The 24,422-nt window shown below is 38.0% G+C and overlaps 1 protein-coding gene across 5 annotated transcripts in view; it reads right to left on the bottom strand.

Moving 5' to 3' along the window:
* OXR1 (oxidation resistance 1) overlaps positions 1 to 24,422 on the bottom strand; it is a 452,616-nt gene that overhangs the window by 284,977 nt on the left and 143,217 nt on the right. The window contains exon 1 of one of the 5 annotated variants that reach the window (XM_068525411.1): positions 14,186 to 14,302. The exons of 3 other annotated variants lie outside the window; for them this stretch is intronic. The gene's annotated coding sequence lies outside the window, so the exon portion shown is untranslated. Of the gene's footprint in view, positions 1 to 7,805; positions 7,827 to 14,185; positions 14,303 to 24,422 lie in introns of those variants that run through there. One more of the 5 variants, XM_068525410.1, reaches the window with a different exon arrangement.

The raw sequence follows: 24,422 nt of genomic DNA, 5'->3' as shown, positions 1-24,422 counted from the left end.
ATTTGCTATTCATTCAGAGAAGCAATGTGTTCTCCCAAAGCTCCCCACAGGAACTGAAGAGTCTGTGAATGGATAGTGATTGAAACAGAGGTGGAAAAATAAACTAACACATTCAATGCAGAAATAGCGATTAAGAAGTTCAACACAATATCCTATTTACACCTTTACATGTTGCCTAAAGCATAACAATCAGACAAACCTTGTGTCCTTTAAAGGTTAATAAAGACTACTGTAGAAATGTGAATATATATATAGCTGAGAAATCTAAATTCATTTCTCTGAAATGATTTTAATTTGGCTAAATTATTCACAGAGGTATACTTTTCTGGAACAGATTATTATCCTTTTCCAAAACTTCTTTGAGACACACAAAATAGTCCAATAGACTAACCAACAAACAAAAACCTGTCGGTAAGATCACCCAAGATCTTCTATATAATAGAAAAATAATATATTAATACAACTAAAAAATAAATATGAAAGGGAAATAAATCCATCTGTATCCAAGTCCCTGTAAAGTGAGTCGGTACCCTTTTCTCTAAACATAAGTCTAAAAAAATACAAGTTCATGTATTACCTTTAGGTGTTTTAATTTGGATGTTTCTTACAGATGCTAATGAATAACTGTGGTATTAGTCAGATCTGATTCACACTCATTAATGAGTAACTTCCCTTCGCGCAACAGAATTACTTATTCTTTATATTTTTTGCAACACTTTGTATACACAGTTGACCCTTGAACAATGCGAGAGTTTAGGGCAAGGGTTAAGGCTGCCGATCTCCACCCCCCTTCCCCCCCACCACCCCGCCCCGAAGTTGAAAATCTGTGTTCTGCTATCTCTGCCTCAAAAACAAAGCAACTGATAAATGATTCACCCAAGGGCAGGAAGCTGAGACAGTCTGTACAGAATCAGTCCTCAAAACCCTAGTTTTGATTCCATGTATTGTGATCTCTAATCAAACACAAACTTTTCCCTTAAAGATCTGTAAAATGAAAACACAGGTGTTATATTTATTGAAAAAAAATCCGCACATAAGTGGACCCATGCAGTTCAAGACCCATGTCGTTCAAGGGTCAGCTGTATCATCTACTCTCCTCTGTACAATAACCTGTGAGGGGAAAGTCACCTATTATTATTTACAAATAAAGAAACTTAGAATCAGCAAGAAGTCTATATTTTTGGGTTTAAAATAACTGTGAAAGCCATCTATCTGAACCACACACCCAAAGATTGACCCCCCTCTAAAATTCCTATTTTATAAGTCAATACATCTAGTGAAGGCAAGTCATCGTTTCCCAAAGGGGATTACTCTTACCTTGGCCAGATCTCTATTTGGGAAAATTTTTCCTTTCTAAAATCTGTTCACATAATCTCAAACCACTGGCCCTAGCTTACCATTAACGACACTTAGGACAAATCTAACCACTCTTGGATAAACAGATTCTTAAACATATGTGCTTGGCTATTAATGGCCCCCTAGTGTTTTTCCCTTCAGGCTAAACATTCTGCTTGTTTAACTCTTCTTTGTGTCCTAAGTATATATAATATAAAATATATAACTAATACGTATTTTATATTAATTTAATATACTTACGTATTAAATTGGTATCTCACTTTACATGTAATAAATATGTAATATATTAATATACAGTATATTATACAATTATACATATATTTATATAAATATATGTAAACTTTTTAATATAAATCTATATACATAGGCCCCAAATACTGCATTTCTCTGTGAGATTCTATACAAGCCTATGGAGGTAAAATTGAATGTCATTCGACTGCATTGTTTTACCAAGTCAATATATGTTTGAGTAATTACTGTGTACCCCAAATTTGAACAGCATCTACAGAAAAAAATAAAGTGGTATAACATATGGAAACTTTTCTCAATCAATTTATAGTCCAGTTGGATTTATCTAATTTTAAAAGTATATGAACTAATTCAAGTAAAATTAACATCCATAATCTGGTACTAATTATAAGTGTAGTAGGAATTTATAGGATTATCACATATCCTACATATATGTTACAGGTCACACATGCTACAATTTCTGTTCCCTTGTCCATGGCAGGCATTGCTAAGAGATCACTGAACTGAATGCTGAGTATGGACCTATGACTTCAGAATCCTTCTCTGGGAGAAGTACCTTAAAAGAGTAATTGAAGATACATTTGGGGATTGTAGCCCAGCAGGATGCTACGGGGCCTTCCTGGGACAGACCCCTCCCCCATATGCTCTGCTTTAGCTCCTCTCTGAAGTACCTAGATGATAGCATCTGATGCACATTTCCTGAGTTGTTTTACAGATGCTAAAACCACCACCAAATGGAAGAAATTAATTACTTGATGATCATGAGCTCACAGCCCCCAGACCTACTGGCACCTAAGGATTGATAATGTTAACCCCTGTGACACCATCCTGTACCTCATCTACAACCAGTCAGAGAACTGTCCACGAGCTGATCATGTACCCTGGGATGCCCTTCCCTCACCTTTCCTTTAAAAATGTTTTGCTAAACCCCATCAGGGAGTTCCGGATTTATGAGCACTAAGCATCTTGAACTCCTTGCTTGGTGCCCTGCAATAAACACTGCACTTTCCTTCACCATAACGCGGTGTCAGTAGATTGGCTTTACTGCACACGGGCGAGTGCACCCAAGGTTGGTTCAGTAACAGGATTACTAGTGGAGTTCACCTATACAATGCTAAGTTTGCTCTTGGATAACTGAGAAAATATTTTTAACTGTGCCCTGCCATATTTTTCCTTAGAATTTATTACTGATTTTATTATTGTTATAGATTATTGTTATAAGTTCTGGAGAAATAACTTTTTTTTTTTTTTTAATTTACTTATTTTTATTATTTATTTATTTTTGGCTGTGTTGGGTCTTCTTTTCTGTACGAGGGCTTTCTCTAGTTGTGGCAAGCGGGGGCCACTCTTCATCGCGGTGCGCGGGCCTCTTCACTATAGCGGCCTCTCTTGTTGCGGAGCACAGGCTCCAGACGCGCAGGCTCAGTAGTTGTGGCTTACGGGCCTAGTTGCTCCGCGGCATGTGGGATCTTCCCAGACCAGGGCTCGAACCCGTGTCCCCTGCATTAGCAGGCAGATTCTCAACCACTGTACCACCAGGGAAGCCCAAATAACTTGTTTTTAAGTAGAATTCCTTTTAAGACGTTTGACTCGTGATAATAACATGCTTTAAGTAAAATTCCTCAAGGCCCCATTAAAGATAATTTATACTCTTCTTTTTCACGTTTCTAAATTTACAGTTTAGAAATGACTATAATAATTGTTTGCTCATCAATAATGGTAGAGGCACCTAAATAAACTTCTGTAAAACTAGGAACACTGTGGATCCTCTTCCTTTTTCACAAAAGAAACAGTAAAGAAAACAGTTAAATATTTTTCCCAAGGTCACGACTACATACACACATACATTTAATATGCTCAATAATTTGATGTCACTCTCAGATATTTTATTTGCAGAGTAAATAACAACAAGATATCTCAGTTACTTTTTGGTGTTTCCTTGGTAGGGACAGAGCTTAGACAGGCTGAGCCTCAGAGAATGTGGAATAATAAAAGATGTTTAATCAGAGTTAGTGGCATTTTCTTTGCAAGACTGTTGGTGGCTCCATGGTTAAAACTTTAGTTTATGTCTGTACAACAATCCTGGCCATAGTGTGTTTGGGAGGAGGGGTAAATTCAAAAGAGGCAAAAAGTGACAGCCCAGGGGCAGTCTAAAATCACTGCCCTGAAAGACAAGGGGAGGGGGGTTAGCCTTTCTGACTGTATCTGCACAGTACAAATATCATACACCTGTACCTGGGAAATTTCTGAATTTCTTTGGGGATACTTTTGGTTCATCTGCTAATCACCTGTCTTAGGCCAGTGTTCATGGTTGGCACATTCTGAGTACAGGGAGATTCTGCCTTACAGAAAGTCTTTTCCTTAATAAGACATATTAATGACAACATATCTCAAACTCTGAAACATCCCAGAACAGTGCATGCTTATTAACTTACTTTTATAAAATGATGATAATTACACAAATTGTTTCACCAGCAGTGGACCTGATTTGGCCCAGGCATGAGGCATAGAGATTAGATTACTTTTAGAGACTGCTTTAAAGCCCTTTAGCTACCACTAGAGATGCTTCTGAAACTAAGGCTGTGCGTGGCCCTATCACTTGACTTGGTACAAATGTTTTCAAAATGCCAGGAAATGGCATGTAAGAAACAACCCAGATTCCCCCATGCTGTCTTCCATGCAATTCCAAGATAACTGGAAACAGAATACAGGGTATTGCGAGTCACATTTCTTATACATAGAAAGATGATGATGGCATTTAATTCTGCACTTGGAAACTGACAGTGGCAGCTCTTGAAGGACAGGGCAGCCTCAGATAGTGTACTGAAAGTCTTTGCAAATATTTCCAGGTGTAGAGAGATTCTTGGTGATATTTCCAGGTGTAAAGAGATTCTCAGTGATTCTCTGGGTTACTGTCAACTTGTGAAGGCACTGATTTACAGCACTGGTGTCAAAAGTAAATTTAAAGTAAGCTTCAAGTGACAGACTGGAATCCACAAGGCTGGGACCATCTCTGCCTCATGAACCACTGCATCTCTTGTACCCAGTACTATGCCTGCCACAAGCAAGCACTCAACATGCCCTTTATTTTAAAAGGAATGAATGAATAAATGAGTGAATGTCTATGATGAGCTGACAGTCAGCTAGCTCTACAGCTCGAGGAAAAGAGACACCTATGAATGCTCCCCCTCCCCTTGATGTTAGCACATGCAGCCCAGCTGGCTTGTGACACTGGGTGAATAATGACGGTTAACGATGATATGGTTTCTCTGACAGGCTTCAGTATATCACAAAGATTGTCTTTTATTAAATTAAAAGATTGTTTAAGTGAAGTAAGAAGGACACATGGTGGCAACTGCTGCAACAGGAAAAACCTGGCATGCATTAATGAGGCCATGTCATTACAGACATATTAAGCTAAATGAACAGCAGATATGCTAGGTCCTGGGCTTTTCAAGATATTGACCCACCTTCTCCCTAGTGAAAGGCTCCTGTATAGGTCAGAAAGTGGTTCATTTATTATAGATGGGAACAGGAAGAGAGACAATTATTCCTAACAAGTGCTGCCAGAAGCCCAAGCTATAGTAGTAGAAAAGCAAGCTGGTTGGAAGTAAGTATCTTGCTCACCTGAGTCCCACTGATAAGCACCGTGCCTGGCACACTGGAGGGATTTAGGACATGTGTGTAATCAGTAAGTAGATGCTAAATGAGTAAATCCTAGCTTCAGAGGTGGAGAAAGACTGAAAATTTTGATGGAAACTGCCTAAAATATAACAATGATACCCAGTCAGAGGTCTTAGCCACTTAATTAGGGGTCAATTTAGTGATGCATTTTTGTATAAAATGCTTACAATAAGTATAACTGCAATTTACAGGAACACACACACACACACACACACATACACACATACACACTCACAACATTTATTTATGTGGTCTCTTGGATTCTTGAGTCTCCATTTATCTGCCATCCCTGGTTGACATGGGACTCTGCTAAGAATCCAAGTAAAGGAGCGGCTGGGCAGAGGGATTAAGTAGGCTCCAGAGGTAATCAAACAGCTGACTAATTTACTGTTATGGAGTTTATGATGGATAGATGTAAATGCAAAGAAAAATGCAGGTGAAATTGCGGTGTGGAGAAAAAAAATGAAGGTGAAATTGTGATGTGGAGGAAAAAAAACTCACAATACCTCATCGAGATGGAGTCAATCTGTCTCTTTCCTCCAAACTACAATGTGATGCTATTAAACAATTTCCAACATAATTATCCTATCAATACAAAACAAAGTCAGACAATAGTGCTAGATGTATTCAAATTCAATTATTTATTTTTTCAAGTTCCTACTGTGTAAATAACCCAATGTCTTTTTTTTTTTTTTTTTTTTTTTTTTTTTTTTTAGTGAGTAATGCTTATTTTGCTTCTGCTGAATATACTAGAAGCAGCCCAGAAAATCCTTACTGAAAAGCTGTTCACACTGTTCCACAGGAGCATGATCATATGACGCAATGACTAGATTAAGAATCATCAGAGGAAGGAGGAAGTGGGTAAGGTATGCAGGACAACACGCACATTCTATTCCCAGTTAGGCAACATCCTCTGGGTGACCTATGATGACTCAGATCTCTTTCTAAGTGTGTGCAGTGACTCAGAATTGTTTTAAAAGTTTTCTGTTTAATTCTATATCACAGATCATTTCCTCTGGAAAGCATACAGTACAAAATGATCTTTTTCAGTTCTTTCTTCCATCTGTATTCACAGTGAGTTATTAACTCCCCATGTATATAGACTGGAGTGAAATGGCATTATGCTTACAGCATTTCATAGTGAAAGGCTAATGATGAAAATATTCTAGAAAATATTTTTCAAAGTTTTTGAATTATGGGACCTAAGAGTGCTGACTTTTACAGCCCAGAAGAAAAAGTCCCTATTGGAATTTGGGAATTAGTCTAGGATTACCAGGTAAATAGTAAATATATCTTCTGTGGCATCAGATTCAATGGATCAGAATCTAAAATCACATATTCTCAAGCTTCTGTGCCTATAAAAATTACCCAGAATCCAGGGAATCAGAAGCTGAGGCCCCATACTGCATTTCTATCCAGTATCCCATGTGACTGACGCAGGCTGGAACAGACAATATTTTCAGTAACACTGTTCCAGAAGGTCATCACCTGTTCCTTTGTCAGTATCTCTTTGAGTCACGTTAACATCTATATATATATTGTAGAATGACTCATGGCTAACGTTAGGGATTTGGACACAGACTCTTCGTTTTGACACTTGTTAATGAAATGAGGAGACACTTTTAAAGAAGAGGCATTGGACCCTGGCTAATGTTTTTTTATCTATACACAATGTTTCAACTGAGAATTTAAATTTGCTCTTAAAGGTTCTAAAATTGTTTTTTGTCTTTTTCAGACTCTGATCTCTGGTTAATTGTAGTATAAAAATTGTGAATGTATAAATGATGTTTAGCAAATAGGTTGTACAATTCTGACGAAATGTACACAAATATTGGATTAGTGAGTTTTTGTTTGTTTTGTAAAATGTAGGTCTTGACCAATGCAGAATTTAGATATTCTATCTAAAGCAAAATACTGGACCAAGGGTACCAGTCATATAAGAGCATTGGTATCACAAGTCCTCCCAGGGAAACTCTGGAACAACGTTCTCTCACTTCATACCATTCCACAGTCAAATAAAGGAATGAGATATACCAAACTATATTTATTCAAGTTTCACTGAAAAATAACTGTGTGCAACAGTAAGAGGACAAAGAAAAATACCACATGTTTGGTCTTTATCCTTAACCATGTCATCAGAAAAAAAATGTGAGAAGTGTTCAAATGAGTGTATACAAACTGCTCAGAGGGTACTGGAGAGGCAGAAACAAAGTCTACCTGGGGTAGTGAGGAAGGCAGGCTTGGAGATGGCATTTAAATTGGATCACGAAGAGCTAGTCTGAGTTTGAGAACAGAGAAGAGAAGTCAATTTCATGCTGAGTGAATAGGAATGAATGCAACAGCACAGAGTTGCAAAAGGATCTCCTCCCATTCACAAAGTCTCTCAGTTCAGAGAAACAGTGTGTGGGACTGAGTGGTGGGGAGAGGAGACTGAAAAGGTAGGTTGGGAGCATTATAATAATAGCATGCATTCAGCCCGTGCATAATTCACTTTGTTCATCAATTCTGAGACGTACCTTACCGTTCTAACCTTTTAACAACACCTCTGAAATCAGGACGCAGCTGGACAGCTGGCAGTTAGGATCTTGTCACTACCTGTGAATGCACATAAGAACTTGCAAAGTGGGTGGAATAAAATAACTCTTCTAAGACATGCTTCATCACTAATACTCTTGATGAAACAGAGAACGATATTATGTGGAACAGAACACAAATGTCAATGACTCTGAGGTGGTAAGAGATGCAGAAAAGTCAGGCTTTCACTGCAAAGCTGTAAGAATAAACTTAGCCCATTTATTTTGCTTACATCTTGTTTTTTATTTATGTACCAGAGTGATAAATAATAAAAACCTGCTTTTATCTGAAGAAGTCTCAAAAGTCTTTCAGGAAGAATAAAATAAAAATTCAAAAGCATATAAGAAAGAAACAGTTGTGCCATATTAGAATTTGCAGATTTCTTTTCCCTTAGTGGTACATAAAATAACGCTGTGTTTTGTGATCACTGACATCTTAGATTTGATGTAATAGGTTATCCTAAGATAGCACATGCATTGTAAGACATGCCAATCACTGTGCTAGGCGCTGGGGTATATATAATGTTGAACAAAACATGATGTGTCCCAGATCTCATACTGTTGCCAGGCTACAGTCTTAGATGCTGGGCCTGGATTATGTATTATGATAGGGTGTGCCCAGGGGGTTTTAAGAACAGGAATGACCAGATATGTTTTCAGGAAGTTAGCTCTCGCAATGATATATAGGCTGGATGACAGAGAAGGGGACTGATGGTAGGGAAGACTAGTTAGGAGGATCCTGAAATAGTTTGTAGGAGATATAATGAGGGCCTGAATGAAAGGCTGGACTAAGAAAGAAGAGGATTTAAACAACATGATTCCCACTGCTCAAAGTTCATAATCAAAGAAAATCCGTACTCAATGTAAAGCGCCTTCACATTGATGGAAGAAGAGTATAGCATTTGAGAGCTACTTGATCATCAAACAGATGATCACTTTCAAAATGGCGCATACACTGTAGCCTTAAATCACCCAACACGGAGGGCAAGGTACCGTGCTGAGCCCTGGGAATACAAAGAAGAATTGAGTCTTCCCAGGTGAATGGGAGAGAGAGATGGAAAGGTGATGTGATCGCACCAATGTGATTATGTGCAGCGACAGAAGGGCAAACTCGGCCTGGGACAGCTCAAACTGAACAGCACTGCCTGGAGATGGGAAGGACCTCCAAAGGGGAGGCACATTTACCAGACACTTGAAGAAGTACTAAAAAGCCACAAAGTGGACAGTCCAAGAAAGGGCATTCTGGGCAGAGGTAAGCCTGTGTAAAAACACAGAGCTGAGAAAGAGAAAAACACATATGAAGCAATTTTCAATATATGGGTTTGCCTATGGACAGGAGGGAGAGATTAGTGTGCATATAACACAGGGGGCTTTACATCACGTTAAAAGGTTTCAATTTAACCCTAGAGCACTGTAGACTCACTAAAGGATTACTTATATTTCGCTTTATGTTATTTAAACAGGCCTTCAAAATTTTTATCACTCTAAATTGGATTACACATAAAAACAAGCCCGAAAAGGGTTTTCATTAAGTTTCAAAATAAACAATAAAAAGCTAGGGAAGAGATTGCTAATATGTCCCCATTAAAGTAGGCAATTAACTTAAAATGCTTCTCAAAAAGTGAAATGCCAGGAGCAGTAAATTGTTGACCAATTTGAAAGAACAAGTCCAGTATCAAGTAGAGAGGGTGGCACTGTTTTCAGAATTATTCCATGACGTACTTGGATGTAATAGAAAGAAAAGGTGTCTATAGATACTGAGTGGCCTAAATATTCTTTTTTGTAAAGATAACAAAATATGGAAAAATTTTCCTGTTAAAGTTTCTCTTTTATATTTATGAGCATAGTATATTTAATATATACACCCAGTAAATATAAACAATATGTAAATATGTATATAAATGAATAGTTAATTTAACATCAACATTTTGGTTTGCTGTCATGTTTACAGAGTAGATTTAAAACACTGCTGTCTTTAAGTTCATATTTACATGCATTTCACAAATTTAACAAGCCGCAAGAGAACAAAAAATTCAGCTAATATCACACTTCTCTTTTGAATATCAGTGGGGTTCAGCACCCATCTTCTACCGTTTTAAAATTACCATTGAAGAATAAGCCACATCCTTTTCCTGTGTCTTTCATTACACACATGACCCTACTAGAAAGAAACCAAATGCAGATGGAGTAAGGAGCTAGACTTTGGTCCGTGCTTTACACATGAAATGTTTTGAAATATTTGCCAGACTCCGGGACACCGAAATGAGTACACAGTGGGCATTTTTAGTCAAGTATGCTCTCTTTCCCCAAATCACCTCATGGCCTCGTGTTTTTAACGCCCCACTGTTTGAGCACATAGCAGCCTTCCTGATGTTATACCATATTAATATTTACACATTTAACTCTGAGTTTCACCCACTAACCAGGAAAATCTGGAGAGCTAGAATTGCGTTTTATTCATTTTTGAATCTTCTTATAACAAAAAGTCAAATGCTTTGCAAAAAATAAAAGCTAAAGAAATCTATGTTGAACTAAATTACAGATATATGTACAATATTTAAAATTTTTATTGCTAGTCTCAACAGATATGAGCACTTCTGGAAAACAATTAAAATTTTACAGTATATAAAGCTTTGTCTCTTTGTGCTATTTTTAAATCATTAATATTCCAACCAGCATACTTCAGCATCATCAAAACCAATATGTAAAAAACAAAAAGAAAAACATTCCTATTATTCTGAATTAAAAACAATCATATAAATTGCTTTGAAACTGAACTGGCTTTGAAGGGAATGACTATACACATAATTTCTCAACAGGTCAAAATTATAAGAACAAATCCTTTATTCTGAATAGTGTATATTTAAAGAACAACTACCATGATGCAGTTTCTGCATAAGTTTTTGTTTCTAAGTGGGTAGAATTCATGTGTATGAATAATATATATATTAGAGCCAGTGTAAGTACTTGTAAGATTTCCAATATCATGCACTCAGATGTAGCCCTGGATTCCAGATGGTCCAGAACAGAACGCTCAGAGTATCGACGTGAAGACTCCCATTCTCAGATGACCGCGTTCTTGTCATCACCTCAAGGGCATATATGTATTTTTTGCACTAAACCCTGAGCAAATAAACACAATGCAAAATTTCTTTCAGACATTTAAGATGTGAATTGAGTCAGGCTCCACATCTCTAGCTTTGATGGGTTCCACAGGAGCACAAAGAGTGTGTTATAGTCTCTCTTGTTTCCCAATTTATGATGGGGACAGTACTGAATGTCACTCTTTGCTGCTTTACAGAATACTGCTAGATAAGCAAACTTGCTTCAGTTCCAGAAGCAGGAAAAGTCAAGCAGATAACTTGATGAGCTGCTTGTTCTTGAGAAATAAGAAATGAGGAATCATTTTTCTGAGGCACAAAAAGGAAGTACTAATCACTGTAGAAGATTTGCTTTGTTTTCAAACTCAAAGAGAAAAAAACTCTCTTTCAGGGCTCTATAAAATGGAAACATAAAAGTATTTAAGGACTAACTCTCCTATGCTCAAGGGGTACTCAGGTGGCTTAAAGATGCCTATTTCATTCTACACGAAATATGACTGGCGCCACAGGAGACAAGGACCTTAAAGGGTTGTTGTATACAGTGTACTGCTGTTCAGTAGGCCATGTAAAGCATATTCTTATGGAGAATATCCCAGGCAATGTGTTTATTTCAGAGCTGCCTATCCTTCGTTATTGTTTTGATTGATTGCTTTTGTCTTTTTCTTTTCAAACCAAAATTTAGAACTGCAATGAATTAGTGTTTTTACTTTTCCCATCAGCAAAAATTTAACAGGTATAGACATTTCAATTTTCCCATGTCCTAAGTCCTTCTGGTTTGCTTCAAAGAATCTAAACTAAGATACTACATAGAGACAAAGATGATGAGATGAATTATAGTCTTTAAGGCAATGGGGAGCATTTTAAGAAGTGTGTACTTGGGATATAGCCAGGCATAATTTTGATCAAGTAATCGCTAAGAAATTGCAGTATTATGAAAAACGTTCTCATAATCAGACCCTACCTTTGGTTAAAGCACCTGGCTCATCTCACTCTTTCTGTCAGGTGTCTACTTCAAACACTTAGGCAATTGATCATTCACTTATCTGAACATCCATCATAACATGAATAAATTATGGTTCATTCATCCCATGACATATTATGCACCATCGTAAAGCTGAGCTGTAACTCTACTGGCATGAAGCATGACTCTACCGTGACGTGTAATTTGGTGAAATACCAAATTTCAAAGTAATGTTTATAGGATGCTTTTATGTTTGTTTAAAAACATGCATGCATGTGGGAGAGTGCACGTGTTTGTTACTTAAGCATGAAGAAAACTGCAGGGAGATATTCTCTACTGTCGGGAGAGTAGGTTCAGAAAGGGGACATGGCAGAATTTTTTTCTTCGTACGTTTTTGTGCTATTTGATTTGTATCCATAGCATATATTTTGTAATTTGAATATCTAATGAAGAAAATATAAGTGGAATTTTAAAAAATTAATCTTGAATTGGATTTGTTTTAATTTTTTAAAAATCTATTACCAAGCTACTATGGACTCTACTGCCACCATTAGTAAATGTGTGATGCTGAGAAACTTATTTACTTTTTTTACTTCAGTATCCTAATCAGTACAATAGGAGTAATAACAACACCAAGCTCACAGGAGTGGTTGTGATAATTGTGTTAATACATGTAAGGCACACAGAATAGTGGCCCATATTAAACGATGAACATCATTTTCTAGTATAAGTGGTGGTACATCTGGGGTTATTTCTAAAGAAATAATTTTGTTAAGGTTTCTGAATATCTCTACTGGTTTTGCAACTAAAGCATTCTATGTAGCTGCCTGCTTTTGCCTCAGAACTTTGGATGGTTTTCCTCATTTAAATATTGATGGAAGGAAGGCAAGAAGAACTGCCAGTTTTTCTCATTATTAAACAAAGAGTGAAACTGGTCAAAAGGGAAACATCTGTTGAAGCAGGTTAATTCTTAATTAGGAAATTTCAACCCCTAAAATATTTCTATAATGCAGGCAAAAATCTATATATTTTTAATTAAGTTTCCAGAAAATTGTGGTTTTCTTGCTTCCAAGATGCAAATTCGTGGTCAACTTTAATTGTCAAACCAGGCAGCAAAGTGCTAATTAAGTAATCTGGTTAAATACTCAAGTTTCAAAAATTATGTTTTTTCCCACCTACCCATCTGTAAACTCCATATCAGAAGGAAAAAATAGCTTTAATTACGTAAAATAATATAATTTTGATACTTGAATGATGTTAAAAACTACTAATGCTGTAGTCCACATCTTACAGAAACAAAGAAAAAGAAAACATAATCTTATAGTTTAAAAAAGGGATTAGGGACTTCCCTTGCGGTCCAGTGGTTAAGATTTTGCCTTCCAATGCGGGGGGTGCAGGTTCGATCCCTGGTCAGGGAGCTAGGGTCCCATGTGCCTCACTGCCAAAACACCAAAACATAAAAAAAAAAAAAAAAAAAAAGAAGCAATATTGTAACAAATTAAATAAAGACTTAAAAAAAAGGATTAGTGAGTAAAGGGAGTTAGTTTATTTCTCGGGGTGAAAAACAAGTTTCTGTACCTTTGCTATGTCAGATGTTGTAAAAGATCACATGGGCATCTACCACTGCCCATAAACAGTTGAAAATTGAGACTATTCAAAAGATATTCTATGTTGCTAGACCGACACCATTGTTAGTTTAAAAAACAAAGTGCTTGAAAAACTATTATTCTCAGAAAAATACAATTCTTCATGACTCGTTTTCTCAAGTAATTATTTTAAAATGATTTTAAATAATGTATTAAGCTAAATACAACATACTAAAATTAAATGCTTAAGATACTTTTAATGGAGAACAAAAAGTATGATTATCTCCCCACGCCATTTAAAATCGTTTAACCCACCAATAAGAGGTGCTAGTCAATGACTGGTAGTGCTAAGGTAAAATTAGAAAAATAGCATTAAAAAATTACAAAGCACTATGGTTTTGAAAGGGATCAGAAGTAATGGATACAGCAAACCAAGCATGTCAGAAGGTTTTCCCTTTCTTTAATACCTATGCCTTTGGCTGCCTGCCTTGTTCATGGTCCCATTTTGCCAGGAAACAGCCACAGAAATCCATCTGTTTGGTCCCATAAACACAAAGATTTGATTTCCCACTTGCACAGAAATCAGAGATGTGATTTCATTTGCTAATGGAACTAGGAAACGTTTTCTTCATAATAACAGAGGAAGTAACAACAGATGGAGCTGGTAGATCTCACCTAACCCCGGGCTGTTTTGGTCCTTCGTCATTTCGGTGCGGGAGAGCAGGCAACCTTATAGCTGTGTGGGAGCCCAGGCGGATCCGACGAGCGTTGTGTTACCTGTGAGCCCGGGACTTGGTGTCTCGCAAGCTCCGCCCACACCGCCACCAGGGGCCCGCCCGGCTGCTGGGGGGAGGGGCTGGCATGCGGAAAAGCATCCGAGGAAAAAGGAGACCCTAAAGTCCACACAGCAAGCTGTTATTCCCTAAAGAACGTGCCATTCAGTGAGTACAAAGAAGGCGGGTGTTAAACGCAATTGCTCTTCGGTTATGTATGTGAGAAATATGCTTCCATAAGTGTATTTTTCTTTGTGGCATATCATTTAAACTACACAATAAGATGTGTTAGTAAATGATAGGTAGTGCTCAGGTGAAATTTCGTCCTCGCATACAAAACAAACAAACAAGCGATTTAGAGACAGTGTCCATATCAGACTTTCAACCTTCAAAGAATGCAATAATACTGACGTGGACACGGCTCTTACTATAATTCATTGTGTTCTTACTATGCTCTAGGCATTGTGGCAAATGCCCTAAATGCATTACTTACTCCCACAGTGGTGCCTGTGAGGTAGCTACTATTCATATTTCCACTTAACAGAAGAAAGAATGGGAAATTGGCAAGGTCGTGGAATTTGCTCAAGGTCAAATAGCTAGTAAATGGCAGACATGGGATTTGAACTCTGTCCTTAAAGACTCCAAACACTGACCTGTTGACCACTTTATCCCATTTCCCTCACTTTATTACATTACTTTAGGTAAAGCCCTTCATACCACCAGAACATTCTTCCTCAGTATTAAAAGAGAAATACTTAGATAAGGTAGATTTTGTAATTTAATGTGCAGCATTACCAAAGATAAGCCTCAATTACTGTCAAATTAATACCCTAAAAAAGTTTAAAATGCCTTCAAAGAAACATTTAACTTTTAATGTTTTTTTCAAAATCTTGGATGTCGACGATGATAATGTATTAAAAATCTGTAAACACAGTCCTTAGGTGTAAATTACCTAGCATCCTAACAAATAGAAGTAGCAGAAAGAGTCAAACATGTTATTTAAAGGATATGTTGGGGATGGGATGAAAACTTAGACTGCTGCTACCAGAGATCACTGTAAAAATTCAATTTGGAAGTGAAAAAGCTCCCTGTGGATTCAGAGAGGCCAGGAAATAGGAAGGCCCCAGGGCATTGCCACACCTAGACTTGTGAAGAGAAGCCGAAATGAGTTAGAGCAGCTTCCTCAGATGACAAACCAATCTGTTAAGGAACCACATTTGGACACACGAAGGTGTCCACCTTGCCAGTTTCTAGAGGGTAACAGTGAAGGGCCACCTCTCATCACGCTCACGCTTTTCACTTGTATCCGCCTGCTTGGGCTGCAGAAGAAGACTGTCACAAAGCCATCCTCCAAGAGAGGAGGCTGGGCCCTGCCCAGATAAGAGATAAAGGACCACATATTTCTCATTCTCAAAGTCAGGGAGACCTTCCCGACTACACATGCACAGAAAGGCTCCTTGGAGATCAAAAGGGAGGGGGCATCACCCCATAGTAAGTGATGTCAACTCTCTATAGGCCTCTTCGCTAGAATCCACCTTGGCTAAGAGATGCGCATGCACACAGGGGAGGACCCTGAAATACACCAAATACAGACTCAGAACCAGGCAAAGCAAGATGATTGGCCAAAGGAAACCTGGAAGAAATGCCCCATAAAAGTGATTCAAACTACCACGAGGGCGAGACTCTCTCTGAGCCCTCCCTTGTGTCTTTCCACACATACTGTACTCTTTTTCCTCCTAATAAACACTTTACTTGCTTCACTACTTTCCATCTCTATGTGGAAATTCATTTCTACAAAGCTGACAGGCCAGGGCCTTGTCACTGGCCGCTGGTCCCTGGTGGTCTGGTGGTCCGGTGGCTTCAGTCTCTGGCTGGAAACCGAAATCCTGCTTCAAGCCGAGGCCACCCAAGACCACTTCTGTTCACTAACACCCATAACCCAGGAGAAATTAAGGCCAACTTGCGTGTAAGGTAGAACTAAACCCAGCCCAACAACAACAAAAATCTATTTTTGCCACTCCCTTTCAGGAGGAGCTACATTTTTATTGTACTTTTAGAGAAATAGTAAGATATGACTTGCCACAGGTGGAAATTCTTCCCGAGCCTTTGCAATCTGAGTAGTGCTAAGCTGTGAACTAACAAGCATGTGTATCTTTTCTTTCTGTCCCTAACATTTTTATTCAGGTAAGATCTGATTAAGTGGCCATCTAGAGTAAACTTAAAAGGTAAGTGAAGTCTAAAAAAGGCAATGGATAATGGACATGGACAGAAATGAAGGCGGATGTCCTACGCCTTGGCAAAAATGGGGAGAGGGCACATAAGGACCAGACACAGCAGTAAGGCTGGTCTTTTAGTGCCGGCTGGATGTGATGCCATCTGGGGGCGGGGGGGCTGCCCTGAAACATGACCAGTTAATAATGAGCGGTTCCCAAACTATGGGCAGCAGGCTGCTAGGCTCAGTATCCTGCCAATGGATTTGCCTGGCACTAGAAAATGCTCATGTTTGGACGGACTCATAATTTAGCAGCTAGGCCTCGTGGTATTTTTTACTTCTTTGTTGTTAGTATGTCTTATAATGATTCAGGGTTCACTTACTTGGGTATTGAGTGCCTAAATAAGCCTCTTAAGTGACTACAAACTTGTCACGAGCCCATGACGTTATACTAGAAATAAAACAGGTGAGATTAGAGTGTTTGTCTACTCCACTGTGCTGTAAGGCTCTTTAATAATAGGAAAGCGGGTGGATATTATCAGGACTGCTTTAGTGGTTTCCGTTTAATTCCCTATAAATAAAGGGCTCTGTTGGTAGACTCATTAAGACAAAGGATTTAGAAACATCAGAAAAAGAACTCTCCTTGGATTCTTAATGGCTATTGCCCAAGGTCATATCTAAAGCATTTCATATTTGTTCTAAAATACTGTGATTTATATTAAATTATCCTAATTCTAACATCTGTGTGACATGTATAGATGGTGTGAGTGTAAGTGTCTCTGTGTGTGTGTGTGTATACATACATTTTCTACAAGAATTTTGGAATTACATTTTCAGATGATACTTTCTTTTTAAAAAATTCAAACAAGGAATGAATGTATTTAACAGATGTTTCAAGTCCGAGCTCAGCTATAAAAATAAACAATAGTTGACAGTCACACTGGGAAAATGTTATGAATGGGAGGGTACTAACTACCTTTATACATTTAACCTGAGAATATCAACTGGTGAAAAATTCTGATCATCTAGGTTAACATGTTGTACTTGATATTTTAATTTCAATTTGGCACTGCTTTCTATTTTCTATGTTTTTCTAAGATGAAACATAAACTTTGATTTTATTATATTATAGATTATATTATTTATTTATTTATATTATTTCTTATTATTTAAAAATTCCAACTGCCAGATATTCTTTTCAATATTATTTTTTAATCTGCCTTTATCCAAAGACGTAAAAACTACAAACCAAATCCTGTGCCTCCTTGAAAAGAAACAAATGAGAGCAGAAACTGTGGATAGTATGTAATCTATTCATCAGTGGCCCGATATTTTTTAGGTACATGCCTCAAAATTTAACAGTAAAATTTTAATGAGTTGGAAGTCGTTCTGTCACCCGGAACTAGAAAAGAATGCTCTTTTACTCCTAACTACATACCGTATAATTCTTCATTATTGAAATCAGCAGTGATTTCAGCATGTAAAGAAAAAAAAAAAATCACAATTTAATCGGGGGTTGTGACATTTATTAGTATTAAGGACAAACTGTGCAGTGGTCCATATGGCATGCCTGAGCACAGCCGTCCAGGAAATGTTGCACTCCTATCTTCAGAGCAGAACCTATTCAACCAGCTTTTGGAGGGTGAGCATATAAGAATAAACCAGTAAGTTATAAATCTATAATCTAGACACTACACTAAAGTTTCTAAAACTGTTGTCCATTTTGAAAACGCAGTTCCATTGATGAGGGGCACCGCTATGAATCCCCTCTATGACAGAGAGAGCAGATCTTTTCTCCATTTTACTGAAGATGAAATAAAAAGGTCAACTTATTTAAGATGAGTTAAATTTTATTCATGCCCCCAAATAATATCAGCCACAGTAAAACCTCACTTATCCAGTGTTTTCAACTATCCAGAACACAATCGCTGATTTACAGATTCACAAATTCTCAAAGACGTTATTCATAGGAGAATTCTATGTGCAGAACCTAATTAGAACTCTATCTAAATCTTTATTTTTATGATTAATCTAATAGACATGGCTACCTGGTTTCTCATTCATTTGACAAATTTATTGAATGTGGCATTTTGCTAGGTTCTGAGGATTCAACAGTGGAAAAAAAAAAAGTGATTTCTCCCCTCTGCCAGCGGGATTTCCAAGAAAAAACCCACAATGTTTGCATGGAAAGTAAGAAGCTGGTTGAGGTGGGGTGGGTAGTGACTATTAAAGGCTAGCACATGCATCCCTTAGCTGCATGGGAAGAGTGTAAAAGGAATAAGCTCAGAAAGCACAGTGGTTTAGGACCCCTAAATTTAGAAGCAAATATCAGGAAATAGAACAAAAACAGTTAAAAAGCTAAAAGAATAAATAAATATATACATATAAATACAATTTTGAAAAACAAATGTCTCCTGAATATTAACAACAGTAAAAGCAACAACGCAACTATCATTTTCCATTATTTTGCTCCAGGTGGGTTTCTAAGCAGCTTTCATGCATTATCTCATTTAATCATCCCAACAACAGTGGGGATGGGACCCTTATTAAACCCAATTCATATGTAGGTGGGGACTGAGGCACAGAGGTGTAACTGGCCCAAGGTCACATGGCTGGCAAGTTAAGGGCACCAGAGCAGTGCTAATCTAATTTCATACCTATCAGACAAGCTATGGGGCCTGAACCAACATGCTTATCCCTGGCCCTGTATCTTAAACATACTGCCATCATTTACTGAATCCTAACTGTGGGATGGGCACTAAGTACTTAATAAATATAATTTGGTTTAACATTTAGAACAAACCTGTGAGAACAGCATTACTCTCATCCGTACTTTACAGATGATAAAACTGAATCTCAGAGTAGTTAAATAATTTGCCCAGCTACAAAGCAGCAGACTCAGGCTGAGAATCCCAGGTTGGACTCCAAAGCCCTTACTCTTTGTCTCTGTAAATACCTTGGTGTAAATATGTAAATACCTTGGTGAATTCCTAACACTCTAGGACTCAGGCAGCACTGGTTTGGTAGCAGAACTTGGGGCATACAACATAGCATATAGACAAGCATCTATTTTGGAATGAGAAGGTCCTGAGTTTGATTCTGCTATGTGTGCTCTCTGGACCCAGGACAAGTTACTTCATCTGAATGAGCTTCCTTTGAATGGAGGATAAAAACTCCAACTTCATATGGCAGCCCAGAAAAGAGTAGGTGCTCAATAAGTATTAGTTTTCTCACACAATTCCCCCAACACATTTTGTAACTAGTGACCAGGCTTTAGAATAAAGATATCTAGAGCTTGCTTACAACTTGGAATTGAGAACTGGTAGAAAATGGGATTCATAAAAAGCATCCTCAGTTCCTGATCTGGTCAAGTTAAATACTGCTCTCCAATAGCCATATAATGTAAGCCATATATGTTTAAATTTCCTAAAGGCCACATCAAAATAACTAATTTTTATAATATTTTACCCAATGTATCCAAAATATTATATCATTTCAAAAGGTGGTCAGTATAAAAATTACTAATGAGATATATTTTGCATTCTGTTTTTGCATATTGAATCAACATGTATTTTTCATTTACAACACATGTTGATATAAATTAGTGCCTCCTGTATATTGTAACACTATAACACATGAATGTTATGATCATTTCTTTGTTTGTGGTAGATTCCCCTTTTCCTTTCCTTACATAATCCACTCTGGATTTGGATATACTTGGTCAACAATCTGGTCCTTGTGTACCTACCTTGACTGCCTGCATCTACCTTTACGCTGATATTCATGGAAATAATTAGGTTCACTCATATTACAAGGTATGTGTAGACAGTCCCTAATGGTCTGAACTGCTCACCAGAAGTTAAACGCCTAAAGCACTTCTATTCACATGGCACACTGTATATGCTGCCTTGTATATTTATCTTTCTTTTTGCCCATATCTCTCCAGGTAGACTATAAGCCCCTTAGAGCTCTTCTGTATATCTTTAAGGTCCCCTCTTCTAGCACAGTGTCATGTACCTATTATGTAATCAGTGCATTTTAGGGAATGACAACAGATTCCCTTGAAGAACCATCTTGTAACTTTCACCATATCTACCACAGTACTTTGCCACAGACTCTCAATCCATTTTTGTCTGAGTGAATGAATTTTGATTTACTGGCCAATTTGAAAAGCTCTACTGTACCCAGTGTGAAAATAGAGCCATTAATGAGATTGTGTAAGAGGGTTATAGGAGATCATCTCAGAAAGTTAGGAACTAATTTGCTGTCCCTCGTTCCTGATTCCTAATCCTGTACTCTTTCCACTGGGTTACATTATTTATTTCTGCCTACACTTTTCTACTTAATTTTTCCCAAGGGGAGAGTACTGTCCTCAAAGTGTGAGGTCAAAAACACTGAAATAAAGATTGTTGAAATGATGATAAAGGCTGTTTTTGTTGTTGGGAAAGACAGAAAATAGTAGTTCAGCCTTAAAATGAAAGATGAGGAGAAAGTCCATTCTATGCCAAATATCCTTTATTTTGGAGATGTGATGAGGGACATTTTATTCAATGCAAAAATTGTCATGAAATTAGACACTAAATCATTGCATTTTTTTACCTAAACTTTAGAGAATCTCTAGTTTCTAGAAATAATATTTCCCTTATGTTGACAGACTTATTTTTAAGAGATATATCACAAGTATGCTGGTGCTTTTAAACATCACTTCCTTCAAAAAAATGGCATTTTTTTTTTTCACAGAAGTACAGGAGATTTTGAAATTATCTCACAATGGATTTTTAAAGACAATTATCTGGAGATGAAGATCAGCGTAAAGGGTAAGAGAAAGTGCTTTGGAGCCTTACAGATCTGAATTTGAGTCCTATCTATGTCACTAAGCACTACTGGAGCACAGGTACATGTGATGGACAGATGTTATGTGGTTGTTTTGTTTTGCTCACCCCACAGTCATCTCCCCTTTCTGGGGGTGAAGGTACAATGGACTACTTCTCTCTGTGGATTTGGGTTCTGTTGAGCCTACTTCCCTGCCCCAGGGGAAGGACGGGATTCAGACTCAGCCAAACAAGGAACATGCTATTCAATTCCAGAAATGTGTAGGAAGTTCAGGGAAAGAGGCATGGCTGGCCTGCTAAGGACTGGTAAGCGGAGAGGATGTCAGCCTTCAGCAGTTGGAGGCCATTCAGCCACCTCCACAGGGAAGAAGGCTGTGTGTGAAAACAGCCAACAGAGAGGAAAAGCACAGCAAAGACATGGAGAGAGGGAGATTACATCCTCTGGGCTCAGGCATAATGGAAGCCAGTTCTGCCCCTCAGCTTTACATGAATTATTAATACCTAGGTTTTCTGTCTCTTGAAATTGTAAGGTCCTGATAAAACTGTAAGTTATGAAACTTCGCTCAACCTCATTTTTTTTAGTGATAAAACAGGCACAAGACACCCATTTTATTAGGCTGTGGGGAGGAGTAATTGAGATTATATTCACGAAGTCCCTGAAACAGAGTGGGATGCAAATAGTCAATGGTGCTATTTTTATTTTAAAAAGGGAAGAGAGTGAGGTGGTTGAGAATTTGAGCTCCTGAGCCAAAGAGATTATGTTTGAAACCTGCAAGTGCTACTAACCTGCAAGGCAAATTTGAGCAAGACTACAGAACCTCTCAGTTCCAGTTTCCAAATCTGTAAACTGGGGATAATAATATGCATTTGAGAGAAACATCATACCATTTGGAAATAACCTATGCAAGGGCCTAGCTCACTGCCTGGTACATGACCAGCAGCCATGAAATGGTGGCTATTTGTTTTGCTATTACCAATTTCAATAATTACTAACTTTAATATATTTCATGTCAAAAGCATTATAAATAGTATCTGTTTTAGTTTTTAGCCAAAAAGTCATAATTATTTTTACTCTTTCCTTGGAGAAAAAAAAAAAAAATGCCATGTGCATTTCAAAAAAGCCAATGTGATCGTGAACAGTGAAAATGGATGTAACATCCCGAATAAGCAAAGTAAAGCCCCACTTTACTCTTTATCCGTCTGACTGATTTTGGAGCTTCATTTCACGTTTAGGACCAACCATTAGATATGGTTGGTCATGCAGATATGCCTAACGGCATCCTACAAAGCAGTCAGTAATCAGAGCACTGAAGGGTGAGGAAATGTGTCACATGGAGAGTGGCTGTCATATCTGGGGCTGCTGAGTGTATGGAAGACAGAGGGTATTTGATAGGGGCACATACCCCAGTGGCTAAGAGCGTATGGTTCCAGAGGACCAGACAGAGAAGTGAAAGAATAGGGAGATAGTTTCCATTATTTGGAGTCAAAATGTATCTACTTTCCATAGTTTTATGATTACCCCTGCTTCCTCCACATCCTACATATAGAAGAAGTACTACCTTTTCATCTGGGACATAAAGTCATACCCACAAGTCCCCAACGTACTTATAGTCACACACACATACATGAATAATTCAGGCCTTTATAAATGATTAAGCAGATGTACTGATATTTATCAGGAACAGGTACTTTCCTTTCACAGTATCACAAATCCTCATGACTGAGGGTGATTAAGGACAAGACCTGACTGAATAACTGACAAGCCCAGATTAGTAAGTAATTTTATATTCTATATTCAAGTAGACTCTGTAAATAGCAACAAAACCAGCAAGTAAGACGTCATTGCCAAACAAAGCCCTTCAGGTTCTGCATTAGTAAACTGTAGATAAATATCATTTGCAATGAGAATATTATTTACAGGCAAATGGGGGTCATATACAAGAACCAATGTCTTCTTTTTCCTGAAATTTCTAGATCTTATCAGTCAGTAGGTCACGTATGCTCTACCACCAGATATATATTAAATATGGCTTCTGTCCCCCATCTCCAATACTATCCCCTTCTCAGTTCTCAACTGGGGCCAATTTTGTTCCCCACCCCCACCCCGGGACATTTGGCAATGTATGGAGATATTTTTGGTAACACCTGGGGCAGGGAGGTGGGCAATGACACTGATATCTAGTGAGAAGAGGCCAGAGACGTTGCTAAATATCCTACAGTGCACAGCACACCCATTCTTGTGTGGTTGCCCCAAGATGCCGATAGTGCCTGGGTTGAGAAATTCTGCCCTCAGCTAATCCACTAGTGCATTTTTTTTCTTCTGAACTACTAGCAACCCTGCCCGTGCTCCTCTTCAGTGGTTTCCCTCACCCACTAGTGGCCCCTTACAATCCATTCTCCAGGTAGTAGCCAGAAAGGTCATTAAAATATAGAAATATATAACATATATATAAAGACGCAGACGTAGAGAATGGATTTGAGGACACAGGGAGGGGGAAGGGTAAGCTGGGACGAAGCGAGAGACTGGCATGGACTTATATATACTACCAAATGTAAAATAGATAGCTAGTGGGAAGCAGCCGCATAGCACAGGGAGATCAGCTCCGTGCTTTGTGACCACCTAGAGGGGTGGGATAGGGAGGGTGGGAGGGAGGGAGATGCAAGAGGGGAGAGATATGGGAACATATGTGTATGTATAGCTGATTCACTTTGTTATACAGCAGAAACTAACACAAAATTGTAAAGCGATTATACTCCAATAAAGATGTTAAAAAAAGATACAGCATATACATATTATATTATATATAATAAATGTTATATATTGTACTATTAATTATATTGAAGGATGGCAGAGTGGGCCACCCCCAGGTGTGCCATATTGCTGTAGGGATGGTTTTGGGCTGGAGGCACTTTAGAAAGAGCCGATGCAAGAAGGATATTCCAATTTCCCCTTTTCTTCCCGAAAACAGGACATAAAAACTCCCGTGGGAAAGATCCCCTCCCCATACCAAGAGAGAAAAGAAACATTCTTCAACCAGGAGTCAAAGCTGAGAGAATTCTGTGCAAACAGACCTTGTAAAAATCATTCTTATCTT

This window comes from Eschrichtius robustus, chromosome 17 (assembly GCF_028021215.1).
Source record: "Eschrichtius robustus isolate mEscRob2 chromosome 17, mEscRob2.pri, whole genome shotgun sequence".
In the NCBI taxonomy this organism is placed as follows: Eukaryota; Metazoa; Chordata; class Mammalia; order Artiodactyla; family Eschrichtiidae; genus Eschrichtius; species Eschrichtius robustus.
This window is presented reverse-complemented; position numbering and strand designations above follow the sequence as displayed.